Here is a 14,161-nt window from a genome sequence, read left to right as displayed (position 1 = left end):
GCTTCTTTAACTCCTTTTTCCTCCTTATGAGTAATTCAAAGGGCCTGATTTTGCTCTGCTAGTCTACTCATGTGATTGGCAGCGGAGCAGCAAACAGTGCGCAAAAGTAAAGTACAAGAGAGCAGTGTGTCTCGAAGGAGCGCCACAGCAGAGGGGCTTTAATGATAGTAAAAATATAGTTGAGCATGAGATCGATGGTGCCGTGGTTGGAAAGGAGCGTTGATGTTTGTGGTCTAAATAAACCCGTGTTTGACTAACTGGGTCAGGTCAGAAAGTATGACAGAGCTGCTTTCAGCCACAAGTGAGAAGTTCCTAGAAATGGAGGCTTGCAGCACTCTGAATTATATTTACGCTCCAGAACCACATAGGAAATAACTCTTCCTTTGACATGTCAGCCTTGAGAGTCTTTTGAACGTGTTGTATGTTGGTGCTCGGCAGTTCTAAGGGTTTTAAACACAAGTCCCTGTCATTTAATACAGTTGTGACTCAGGCTGCAGTTTAAGTTTATCCGCTCGGATGCAGGAATGTTTTGTATTGTTCCTGCTCTTGTGCAATAGGATGCGTTTCCACTCATCTCCTGACTGCCAATTACATGGCAAAACCGCTAATTGCCGGGCTCAACAGCTATTGTTTGTTTGTTTGGTTTTTGAAAGCATCCTCTGACACAATGGCATGTCAATCACTCAGACTTTATGGGAGTTTTCCATTCAGCCACGGTCCCTCGACAGATTTTGAGATCGTAAGTGAATCCCGAGGGGACGGGTGTGTAATGGTGTGAGAGGCGCTGCACCTGAATGGAGTTAAGACTTTAAAGAGCACAGATGAAAATACTGCATTGAGCCCTCGCTCCAGATTTTGCCAAAGGGCTTCTGAGATTTAAGGTGTGAACAAATAAAGCAGAAAATGTAAGGGCATGACACAACATGCAGGCTGATTCTTTACAGTCTGAGATCTCATTTCCACAGTGCAGGAACTTTTCTTGCAACAGTAGAAGAAGAAGGGCAGCATTCCTCCTGTAATCTAAGAAACAAGGAGAGACACTAACACGAGGAAAAGGTATTCAGGCTAAAACTCAGCCACACATGAAAAATTAGGTTTTGTCAGCCTCTGGCTAACTGTATAGCCATGTCTTTATTCACACAACATTAATCAGCTTATTACATTTTTAGTTATCATTAGCTGAATCCACCTAATTTCAATAACCTGGTCTAGTTGAACTAGACATAATATTAAAGGGAATTTAACATTTTCAGTTGACAATTAGTTAATGTTAGCAAGGAGTTTAACTAATTCACTAGCTAACATTAACAGTTAGCCGTAACTGACATTAAACTGACACACGGAATTGAACTTATGCATGTATCTTACGATGAAACGCTCATGCTAAAGAAACAGATACGATTAAATTAGGAGTATATTACAGGTTTGTTCATTACAGCTGCACAATCACCGCTGTGTCTCAGTTTACAGTCATATGTTATAATCAAATCAAGACTTCTCATTATATTATCATGCTGATGACATTAAAGGTCTCACTTGTACAGTGAAAGCTTTCAACTCTTGCCCAGAGGGTGAAACAGGGGACTCACACTCCCCACCATGCACAGGGCATTAGCATGATGCACAGAGCTCACGGAGAAGTCTGCAAGACTAGAACCAGGTCAGATTTCACAAATCCATTCAGTCTCTTGTCTGGACTTGCCTTGTGTGGCAAACCCCAGAATAATGTATCCTCCTCTGAGCCGCCGTGATGCCCACTGAAGCTCAGGATCACAGTGAGCAGAGTCCTGCTCCTCTGACTGAAAAGCAGGGAGGGGGGTGACTTATCTGCACCATCTGACAGCTCATTATGTACATAGAGAGATACAAGAAACTAACTGGAAAAGCTGTTTGACAAAGAAACAGAAGGTATTAGAGACGGTGAAAGACCATTCAACCTGCATTTCTCACCGTTACAAAGCTTGCACATGACTTGCAGCTTAGTTTTGTTTGGCCACCTACAACTGGTAGTTATGTCACAACCCTTGACGCTACAGTTTATGTAGTTGATTGAATATGATTGGACAGCGCCACAGATGTTACTAGCGACCTTTTCCACTCTGGGCTTTATTTATGCAACTCTATTTAGTCAAATCACAAGCTTGAAACTCACTGGTAGTTGCTAAGACCTTATACGACCTAAACTTTACACAAAGATTTTGTGACTTAGCTGCTGCAACTCAGTCCAGATGAGAATCGATATATATATATACCACCACCATGTTTCAACAGTAGCCCAAAAGGGACAAACCAAACACTGGCTCCATAGCTACAGCTACAGCTGCGTAGACTCTATTTGCCCGTCTACATATCCCGTGTCTCCTATGTCGTAGTCTCACCATGAATAAATCGATCAATGTTTACTGCCGTCTGTCAACCTGAGCTCAACTTTTATACCACACAAATACAGTAACCCCCTCCTCCGCACTCTGCCAAAGAGGTCACAGCTAAAGGTTGGAGAATGATCTAAAACCGACTTGATCTTCTTGCCCTACGATGAAGCACACATGCGCTGACCCACTCCTCTGCAACCTCGCACACACACATAAGCATTGTCTTCCATCCTCAACATCCACACGCTGACAGTCCACCCACATGCTGTCTGGCCACAGATGTCGTCTCTGTCCACAGCATTACAACACACTGAGAAACATGGCAGCACTGTAGTTGGTGCATCAGTGGCCTCTCTGTGTTGGGAATAGCTCTGACCTGAGGGGACCTACTGTAGCTGGAATATTACCGCTCCATATCTCCCTCTTCCTGCTTCTGACAGTTGCCTCCACTGACCTACTTTTGCCAACAGACTCAAACTGCTATTATTTTCTGTAGTTCTCACTTAAAGAGGAGAGAACAAATAAAAGGGAAGGCTCAAAGAGGGGAAAACATTCTTTACATTTTGGGACTTCAGGTGAATTTTTAATGGTGCGACATTCAGTAAACTGGATGATTCAAGAGCAGAAATCTCGCTTTCTTTGCAGACACAAGCGTAAACTCGTCCCCGTTGTTCGGTCACAGATGTTTACGTGTGGCTTACATCTACTGCTAACCTTTCCTTTACCATCCCCATGTGGTTACCATGACAATCTGTGCTGCGGGCAACACTGGCGTGCAAGGTTTACACTTAGTGGTTTGGAGCTGCGCTCACAATGAGGTAACCCTGTTTAAAACATGAAATGTAACAGACCACCCATGGCTCTTCATCGAAGGGTAACCTGGTGGCAGTTTGGAGATCACGATTTGCTCCTCATTGGGTTGCTGTTAACAAGGGTATTATTGTTTTTATAAATTGGTGCAGAGAAAGTTGCAATTCATTTACAATGAAACACTTCCAAACCATAGTTAAGATTAAAAAATGCTTTATTATGTGACTCAGATTTAAAGTATAACTACTGCACCTCTGTATTAAATCCCAGAAGGCACTTCATTGTGTTTTCTTGCATATTGGACAACCCTAGAGAGCACTTTATCATGTTTTATCACTGCCTCAAAAACCCCTCAGGTCCACCAGCAGTTGAGATCCATTAATGCTAAAGTATAAATTTCAGAAGCACATCTGCTTCTTGTGAGACGAGCCCAGAATTTAAAGCTCCCCTGTTACATTTATTAACTCTCCTTTAGCTCTGCTTTGGTCTCCACCAGCTCCTCTGAAAAATATCTGGCTCTCTAGCTGCTACATGTTCGAATTTCTCCATCAGCCAGTTGCAAACTTTGTCCTTCTACTGTTGGCCGAATAACCTTCAGTGGATTTATCAATGCTTTCGTTGCTGCAAACAGACTGATTAGTGTGGAACAAGCCTGAAAACTAAAGTAATGAACTACAGCAGGCTAAAAAGTGCTGCAGAGATCAGGGGGACTGCAGAGCCGTCTGATAACCCTCAGTGGGTTTGTCTGTATGGGCTCTATCACATCACCTATAATCATTTGAAGTCATTGCTGAAATTAAAAAAGTGCAGCTTTAAAATATGTAACTCATCAGAAACCTATTTAAAAACCATTATAGAAGGAGGCCCATGAGGCGCCTCCAAGACCCTCAGGGGAGACACTCTACCTGTAATAAGCAACCTGTCATTATAGACCAAAGGAGCAACAGCATGGAGCCGTGCCACAGGGCAGCATGCAGCCTGTAATTGGTTCACCTCTGCAGAGACACACGGGATAATATTTGCACAGACATATAGAAGCTTTTACTGTATCATTTAGGAAGCAATACAGACCTGTGTGTTCAGAGCTGCATAAACACAGACAGTATACTGTTTCCTCATGACGCTCCTATAAGCAGAAACTAAAGTTAAGTTGACAATGTCCAAATTTTACTTGGATTCATGTTCATTTACAGCTATAGAAGTGCAACGAGTCAGCCTGAACAGTGCTAGTAACTGGAGAAGAGGCAGCATTTTCCTCTGATATATCAGTGCCACACACTCTCACTCTGACACACACACCATCAGCTGTGCCTGTACATCCCTTAGACTTGACCTTCCTGCCCTCCAGTCATGTGGCCTCTCTGACTCATCCTGGTTTAGCTGCCAGAGAGTGTCAGGCAGAGACGGAGAAAATGTTTAGCGAAAAAGAAAATGAGTGAAGACTTTGGGATAAAGCAGAGAAGAATTGGAGGTAGAGCGACGGAGGGCGTTTCAATGCCGCGCTACACGCGGAGCAGGAGATCGATGGTGGTGTTCAACAGCAGTTGTGGCTCGTACAGAAGGAAAGGAACTGCTGTGCTGAGAGGTCAGTGGGGGCTGGAGTCATTCATACTGTCTGTGTATGAGTAGGTATGTGAATGGGCACGTATACATAACATTTATGTACAGTAACTCTGACAATCTATGGGTACGGTTTATGTAGCCGGTTGAACAGAGAGCTGATCTGAGTGCGTCCCGAATATCTGCAAAAGTCACAAAGTAAACATTTCCATCAAGTCTTCCAACTTAAATATGTGTCTTTCAGCTTGGAAAGGTGTGTTTTTTAAGTGCAGCATAAATCTGGGAGGGTGTGAGCTTGAGCACATCACAGATGGAGGAAGGAAAGCAGTGACAATCATTGCAAACTCACTTTATTTTGATGAAGCAATCCTCTCTGAAATTACCATTTTTTATCCTTGATGTCTTGAGTGAGTTTGATATTCTTGAATATGTATGGCTCAGTTTTTGTATGATGGGACAGCAGATTGTCAAACATCTGCCATTGTGTTCTTAGTTACAGTGGTTACATGTGGGATGCAAGTAGATTTTTTGTAACAACATAGAATTTCCAATATTGTTGTTATAAAGTTTTCAATTACAACAACAACATCAACAAGGAAATAAAGGCATTTTTCCTTTAATTTCATGGTGATTTAAAGTGAGTCTGCGTAATTTCTTTGGACTGACAATAATGGAGTACAACAGGAAAGATGGACAATACAGAACTGACATTAACGTTATGATCGTGAGTCAGTATAATGCACAGTGTTACTTTGTTCATGACTCTGTGACTGTATGTGAGCCAAAGTGAAAATATATGCTTCCTGAGAAAATTCTTGAGAGGATTAGAGCCAACGATGCAGATTAAGCCAATGCTAAATTACCTGTTGCTGGGCTTTTGATTGGCAATGGCTATAAATAGCTGGTTATGTACTGTACATGTGTGCATGTGTGTGTTTAGCTGTAGGTTTAACTGCGTATGGTGTTCTCTTCGTGCGTGCGTGCGTGCGTGCGTGCGTGCGTGCGTGCGTGCGTGCGTGCGTGCGTGCGTGCGTGTGTGTGTGTGTGTGTGTGTGTGTGCAGAGAGTGCGCTGGTTCTTCAGTAAATATAGCTGCTAGTCAGGGGCTGTTGATGACAGCCATAATTACAGGCTGAGCTGTTCAGCAGCTGAGAGTCCAGGAGGAAGAGAGAGGGGTGTATGTGTGTGTGCGCGCACATGTGCATGTGTGCGTGCATGCGTGTGTGTTAGCAGTAGCTGAGGGGCTTATGGGAACCCTACAGAGTTCCCTGAATGTGTTCCACTGAGCATTTCATAATGAAATGTAGAGAGGAAAGTAGGATGCAGAGTGAGACAAAAACATGTCTGAGAGCGGTTTTACATTTTTTAGAAAGTAATGTTTGACATCAAAATTGAAGCATCACTCCCCAAAGACCATTTAAGATTAGACCAATCAGGGTTACAGTTAGAGAGAGATACTGGGAATGAAACAGACTGGCATTGGTCGATGTGTGTTGGTGAATATACTTGGCAGCGTTGTGGGAAAGCTGACTGACAGCAGAACATGTGGAGCTGCTGCTGCTGATTCTTTGAACTTTAGGGAAAAACCTCTCAAAAGTAGACGACCATGACGTTGGGTTTGGCTCAAAGGTATGGTTAAACATTTTGGGAAATACGCTTATTTGCTTTCTGACACTTTGATGAGAAGATTGATGCCACTTTCCACTTAATGTTCGTTTATTTCTCTTTCTTTACTTGCTTCTCTCCGTCATCATCTGTCTCTCTGCGCTCAGCTTTCAGTCTGACTCTTTTCTTCCTACATTAAATGTCCGACACCACAGCTGAATTCCCAGCATCGAGTCCATCTCTGCCCATTTAGCCGTTATGACAGCTCATCTCATCGATCCCCAACCAGCAGCGCTCTGAAGACAGCTGTCTTGTTGTTTCTTCGTGACTGAGCGTGAATGTTCATTCTTGACCTTAGATGTTCAGTTTAAAAACAGTCGTAAGGTCTCTTTCCAGAGGTTTCAGCTACGTGTTGTGGTCAGCAGATGGAATAAATGCAGTGTGGAGCTTTTTCTTGACCCTTTATGTCCCTCCAGTATCTCACAACAGCTAAATTCGCAGCACTGAAGCCATTTGCGCCAATTTATAAGGCTTTTATGTTCTTTGCCACCTTTTACCAACAACCCTCAGAGAAAAGCTCTCTAGCTGCTGCTTTTGTTTTTTTTGGAGGGAGGTTGACAATTTTCTTGCCACATCCCTACACTAAGAAGTGAAAAATCCCTGAACCTTTCCTTTAAGATTAATCATATCAACGAGTCATTATGAAATCCCTTCCTCTCCTAATACCAAACTGATGGATTAAAAGGGACAAGCCATTTTCTGCTCCCTTTGCTTCTTGGAAGGGCGAGCTGAATTGGATTTGTATGGACTCAGCGGAACAGCATATCCACTTATGAAGGGCAATTACGCTGGCAGGAGCACTTCAAGACTTGTCACTCTACATAATACCAAGCTGTCCCACAGAAATGTATTTTCCCTCGTACCTCAAATAGCAGCATCTGTGTGTTTCACGCTGTTTACGTCTCCTAAAGGTGGAGGTGTTTGTCTTTTTCATGGTTCCCTTCCATGTAATTCAATTTGTTTATTGCTTGCTGTCCAGGAGAAAGCAATCGCTGTAAACCCACTTGAGGCGAACGGGTTGAAAAGGCAATTTTGAAAAAGCCCCCGTTGTTAAGCTGCGTAATCGCAGATAATCACACCATCATTTTCACAACCTGCCAATACATTTACGAGGACAAATAAAACTTCTTTTATGTGCTGGTAAAGAGCTGCAGAAGGAGGCGGGGTGTACTGTACCTCTGCAAAGGTTGGATTTAATGTCCAAGTGAACATGAAAGGTCTAAATTTAAATTCACGAGGCTGAAAAGGTATCAGCTCTCGCTCCTAAAAATGGCCCTGCTGCTGTCCAGGGTACAAGGGCAAGAGAAATGTTCGAGACAGTTCATAAGGTGACACCTGGTTAAATCTGGTGCTCTGATGGGGATTCGCCCCAAAGGCCGGACTGGTGTGCAAAGGGACCATAGAAGGACCAAGTAAGCAATACAACACAGAATACAATGTATGTGTGTGCAGGTCTGCAGAAAATACAGAGGTCATATCCATCATTTAAAGCCCCTTAAAGGCCTTTCAGATTTGCTTTTCACACCAATCACAATGATCAGTACAAACGTGTCTTTATACAACTTATTACTGTGAATGTGAGCACTCATGAACACTCATATAGTGGATTCATTCTCAAAAATCTCTCTCTGTAAGACTAGCTTATGAGATCAGGTATGAATGCACAAACCATATTAGTTCATACTGTACTCGGTTAAGTTCTTTGGTTAGTAACTACATTCAAATTGGCATTAGACAAGCTTTAACTGATCATTATGACGTAAATGTTAATTGCACAATGTGATGACACCATTGGCGTTCACACCCTGTAAGCCTTGCTTTCTCTATAGGAATTTTGTTTGCCACTGGGTATGATCCCCCAGAAATGAAGGCCGACTGGCGATCCCGTCTGACTGGACCAATTCTATCTGCTTTCATTTCTCCATTATTGATTAAATGAGTGAAAGAAATTCATGCCTTTTCTCCTAATGTTTTATTCTACTCCCCCCTCCACCCCGACCCCCAACCCTGCTCTAGTTACCTGTTTGCTCGAGGCAATGCTCAAACTAAGTGATAACGTCATGTAAAATTACAACCTCTTCAGTAAACGTGTCTTTCTCCTCTCTTTTTATCTAAGTTAGTTGGGGGCAGAGTTGAAAAGTCTGTCTGTTCCCACTTTAATCAAATCAGTCAAACAACCAAAGTGATTATGAGTGTGTGTGTGTGTGTGTGTTTCGGCTCGTCAAAGACAGAGATAGAGTGAGAAAGAGTACACCCATAGCGGGCTCAGATGCAGCCAGGCGGACCCCGTGTTTGAGGGAAAAAAAAAAAAAAATGCAGAATTACCCTCTTGGATGTTCCTGTGGGGGATAAAACATGATTAAGTGTCCTCTACAGTGGTCCAGAGTGCAAGAAGACATGATGAAGTGTCTCTAGGGTGTCCTTCCAGTAGAGAAAAAGCCATGAGGGGCCATATAAGCTGCTTCATGTCTTTCTCCTTGCTGGTGCCCCATTGTATGCAGCTGGTGCCCTTTTTATTTTTGTTGCCCCTATCCCTCAGACACCTGAGTCCACCGCTATCCAAAGGTGCTGCAGGTCTAAGATCTGATATTGCGTCTTCATTATTTCCTTGTGAAAAAAATATGTTTATTGTAATCTCTCATGTCATTCTGCTTTGCATGGTACTGCAGACCTAAAACTCAGTCCAATAAAGCTCATTTCATTTTGAGACACAAACAGACAAAGAGAGAGAGACATACGCCAAGCTTCAGTCATGCTTCCACGGCGCGCGCACCTAGACCCACACGAACGTACAACCCCACCACACTCACATACGCGCACGCACGGGCACACGCGCAGGGGAGCTTTGGGGCACGAAACATACCGACCCCGCCCTCCCCGTGACATCCTCCGCTTCTCATTGGCTCGCCGTTGTTCGGGAGGAGCGCAGCAAACACAAACTGGAATGTGTGTTTGAGGGGGCTCAGTGTTTGCTCTGGACGGACGCTCCGTCGAACCTCCGCAGGCAACAAACGTCGAACAGCCATCGTTCATACGGCCAGCTGGTCCATTCCTGTGGGACTGAGAGATTATTTATTTTAATCCACGTCGCGAAGAGCAGCGAGAATTCTGCGTTAAAAGTGAAGACGCGCTTTTTCTTCCATTTACGCATGGATGGAGGGGCGCAGGTAGACGGACAGAGACGCCACTGAGGAGCCGCTCTTGTGAAGTTTTGCCGAGGTAAGTTGAAGCATCGTCCAGTGCAACTTCATTTATCCTAAAAACGGTCGATATCATGGGCTTGTGAGGTGCGCTCAAGCAGAGGAAAGTCCTGTCTGTGGCTGGTGAAGCTTGTTCTCCGGGGCAGTAGGTTAGTGGATCAGTGCCTGAACTGATGTCACCGAGGGTGCATCATTGTTCGATAAACCCACAGAAACCTCCGATATGTTCATTTTTAAGTCGAGTTTTCTTGACACCAATCGCTGTTCAGAGGATAATTCTGATGATTCACACCTTTTAATACTCCATATTTGTCTTATATAACTAAAGAAATTCAACTCCAAAATAGCAAAATTGTGAATTGCAGATATTTGGAGTTAATGTGTGTGTTTTCTGTGTGTCAGACCTTTTGACAGATGATGGGGTGTGAATAATGTCTGGCTTCGAAGTCTCTTGTGTTATTCTGGAGACACGTGATGTAAGTTTAAATGGGGGCTGAATGCTTTTGTGAAGCTTCTGTCACTGTGTTTATGTGTGTGTGTGTGTACGTGCATGAGGGCGTGCACTCCTCTGATGAGACAGAGTGCAAAGGGACACACGCTGGTGACGCATGTTGGAACGTGAGAGAATGAAGTCAGTGATTTTACAAATGCCCCTCCAGGTTTGTTGAGGATGGAGGTCAAAGGGCATCGGTCTTTTGTCATCTGTTGAACGCTGATACCACCCACAGTGGATCCTCCAGCTGAGCCAGAGCAGATAAACATGGCAGAAGAAGTGAAGAAAAACAGTTTGTGAGATGAGCAGCCTTGACTGTTCTATCAGGAGATATCTCCAGTTGTTAGCTTTCTACCTGCCAGATGGTCTGCAAATCACCCTTTTTTCCTGCTTTCAGGGCCTTAAAAACAGCCTGCCTACCCAGAGATCCCTGTCGATTCCTTGATATTTTTAAAAAACGTCTTCCTTTTCAAAGCCTGCCAACTCTGCTGACGTTATCGTTTCAGCTGCACGTCCTTCAAGTTGATCAAAAGCAACAATTTGTCAAGCTATCCCCCAAGTCCTCAGTTCTCAGCCAGCTCCAATGCACTTGGAAATAAAAACAAAACGACAGGAAAATCTTGTGCCCGAATAACCATGCAGCTTGCGGCGATGCTTTCCCCCTCGGCTGCTCATGCTGTTTCTGCAAAAAAAAAAAAAAAAAGGGGCAGTTTTTTTCAGGGCTAAATGCTCTTTCAGTGCAGCGCCAGGCTGACTTTGATATGGTTAAGTGGAAGTGCTTTGCTTCCCTGCCAGTCTGTTTGGGCCATGGTTAAGCTGTTTGAAGGGGGCTGGAGACGAGGGGGTAGCGTGTTTGTGCCAAGCCGAGACGAGGCTGCAGGGATGCAGGACCAGCGTCTGTTCCCAGACTCTCACACACACAAGCTCGCCCTCACCTTCCCTCTACTTTACCCCAGCCGGCTTTTCATTCCCTGCATCTGCTCCCTCGGCCTCAGCGCTCTTTCTTCCCCCTTTCTTTTCTCTCTTTCTCCTCCGTCTTTCACTTTCTCAGTCTCACCCATGCGGGGACAAGCACACACATCACATGCACTCATTTCCTCCTCTTTCTCTCCGAAGCCTCATTAAAGGAATTATGACTGTGTGGTTTGGAGGCAATTCAGACGCTCTGTCTTTTAGTTGGGTTTTTCCTCAAACCGCTAAAACACAACACTGCAATACTTATGTGAACCAAATGTCAGCATCACCTGAACGAACAGCTAAGAGCTGCGATTAAAGATCGTGTTAATAATCAATAATTCCAGCAACCATTTTCTTGATTGATTGTCTGTGAAATATCTCAAAGTAATGAAAAATGCCTGTCACAGTGACATCTTCCCATGTCCACCTAGAAGTTCAAAGACAACGAAATCCTCACATTTTGGATCTGAGACAGTTTGGCATCTTTCCGTGGAAAATATCACAACTGTTGCTCACTAATCAACCTCCTGATTGATCAACTAATCATACTGGCTCCAGCTTGTAGAATTTCCCACAAAGCAGTGCATGATTGACCAATTAGAAGTAAAAGCATCTTAGAGCAGATACCTTAAAGCTTGTGTGGTCAAGGCTTGTCAACTGTACAGCCCATTTAAACAGACTGGTGAATGTTTCTTTAGAACCATGACTTTTTCTTGGTGATATCATATGATTTGCTTCAATAAACTGTCTTGCTCAGACACATAGTTTAGAGAGTTTCAAGGAAAATCATCGTGAACGTCTCATGAACTTTTAAGCCTTGCTTAGCCGCCGTGATGACAAGTTCAGCCAGTCGGCCCACCACTTTGGCCTTTGACTTAAATTATTGGATTGATTGTCGTGACATTTTGTACAGATATTTGTGCTTTCCCTCATCAGCTTCATTGATTTTTGTAAATATCTGCTTATTCTGAATTTGATGTGGACTCTCAAAGACTGAGAAAAGTTGTGGAATGCTCCAAAAACACCTGTTTGGGACGTTCCACAGGTAAACAGGTTCATTGGTGACAGGTGATAGGATCATGATTGGGTATGAAAGGGGAAAGTCGTTCGCAAGTGAGGATGGAGCGAGGTTCACCACTTTGTGAACACATGATTTGATAAAGGATATTAGAACATGAGCTCGGGAGCACTTAGTAAAACTGTTGTCCGTTAACTAACTCACTAAAGTGAACATTATAGCTTCTAAAATGCTAGCACTGTCTCTGTGAGCACTGTGTTAGCAGCCACCACAAGGACTTCAGTGCTTTAAAGTCTATCGGTGTCTCACGCTTGGATCACTTGACCTTTTCCTTTCCTCTAGAACACCCACTTGCACTTCTTTGGGAAAGTTGCCTGCCTGTGTGCGAGTGTGTGGGCGGCTGTGTGCATGTGTTGCATGCACCTACTGTACATATGTCTTTCCATCTGTGAGCGTATGTGTGGCTTTTGGGGGAAACCGTCGGCCTTGCATTCTTACAGGAGGAGTGCCTCCTTAAAGTTTTCACAGCTGATAGTTATTTCATAAGGCGTGTAGGCTGGAGAAAATTAAAGTGCTCCATTGGGACGGGCAGAGAAGTGATTTCACTTGGAGGCCTTTGCCGCTCTGGATGCACTGTGAGAGTGAAATGATAAAGATGACTTAAATAATGAAGTAAAATCTCCTGCTGAGTTTCCATGATCCAGACTTCCAATTTTAACTCAACCCTCGGTCTGCTTCTGGAAGCTGCTTTTATATAACCCATAACTGGCAAGAGGTTGATTTTGTTCTGGTTCTTTGATGGAACATTAATGTTCCTTGTGGGGAAATGGGTCATTCTGTTCACAGATATAGACGACAGTTGTTTGGATGTGTCTGTCACAGTGCGTACAAACTGGTGTTATTTTAGAAGCACAGTTATTTCTCAACTTTTCACACCTCTTGTGCTCGGAGCAGGTCTGTTTGGGCAGAGTGATTCATCGCCTGCAGAGTTAACAGTGACAAACCTCCATTTAGATTGTTGTGTAGTGACACCAGAGTCTGATAAGGAGGCCGTCCCGTCTGCTGAGTCAGAGGTTATCTGGCCTCAAGATGATGGTCTGGCTTTGCTCGCCTGTCCCGACATGTTCTATCCTACAATCACAGCTTCCTCCGAGGGGGTGGAAGGTATTTTATGGGTGTTGGGAATTTCTGGTGTTAAGAAGGTGGGCTGTGGTTGTTACACTGGGGTTAAGTGGTATGTGGAGGGAGGGGCAGAGGCAGGGAGTGGAGGGTTGATTGGGATAGTGGAGACGGCCAGCTGGAAGGAATGAGGAGTGAGGAGTGGGGAGTGGGGAGTGGGGAGTGGGAGGTGGTATCTCTGAGGAGGGGAGGCGAGACGAGATCGAAGGAGGAAGAGATGAACTTCAAAGTGCATCATCTATCGCTTTATAATAAGAAGATATCAAATGACGTGACGCTTGTAGTGATGAACCCACAGAGGACTATCACCTGGATCTGCAGCTCCCCGCTGAGCTTTATAGAGTTTCAGCTCATTGTTCAGCTCGACGTTAGCAACCAGCTACTGAACACCATGGAGCATTTAGCAGCTAGAGGCAGTTATTTCTGAATCTCAATAGAAAAATAATTCTTACATCTTCTCAGCTGTCCATGCAGGCCCTCTGCTTCTTATTGTATCTGACTGTCTTTATAATGAGCGTAGCTACTGTCAGCCTGTAGGATAGTTAGCGAGGGCTGAGCTGTCCTGAGAGACGTCGAGGCTGAAGCAGTGCTGCTTCACCACAATCACAATATCTCAGCTAATTGCTGAGAGTGAAGAGAGAGTCCATAAGAGTACATATAGGTCACTTGCAGTTACATGTAGATCGTGTGAAAGCCAGGATATCCAGACAACACACACACACACACACACACACACACACACACACACACACAAATGCCTGCTTGTGCTTAGTGTGAGTATAAGTGTTTGTTTGTGTGTGTTTTTCCTCTCCTAACCGCATGAGTAAGAGGCAGTGATGTATGACAAATGATAACCGGAACAATTATGTACTGCTAATGGACTAATGAGTGCCCATCTTTAAGTGTGT

General features: G+C 44.0%; 1 protein-coding gene across 3 annotated transcripts in view; it reads left to right on the top strand.

The window, feature by feature from the left end:
- The window catches only part of ripor2 (RHO family interacting cell polarization regulator 2), a 64,557-nt gene that overhangs the window by 12,416 nt on the left and 37,980 nt on the right, over positions 1-14,161 (top strand). Inside the window, exon 1 of one of the 3 annotated variants that reach the window (XM_076754304.1) lies at positions 9,371-9,625. The exons of the other annotated variants lie outside the window; for them this stretch is intronic. The gene's annotated coding sequence lies outside the window, so the exon portion shown is untranslated. Of the gene's footprint in view, positions 1-9,370; positions 9,626-14,161 lie in introns of those variants that run through there. 3 annotated transcript variants of the gene reach the window in all.

This window comes from Chaetodon auriga, chromosome 17 (assembly GCF_051107435.1).
Source record: "Chaetodon auriga isolate fChaAug3 chromosome 17, fChaAug3.hap1, whole genome shotgun sequence".
Taxonomy (NCBI): domain Eukaryota; kingdom Metazoa; phylum Chordata; class Actinopteri; order Chaetodontiformes; family Chaetodontidae; genus Chaetodon; species Chaetodon auriga.
Note: the sequence above shows the minus strand (reverse complement) of the source record. Positions and strands in the feature narration are given on the sequence as shown.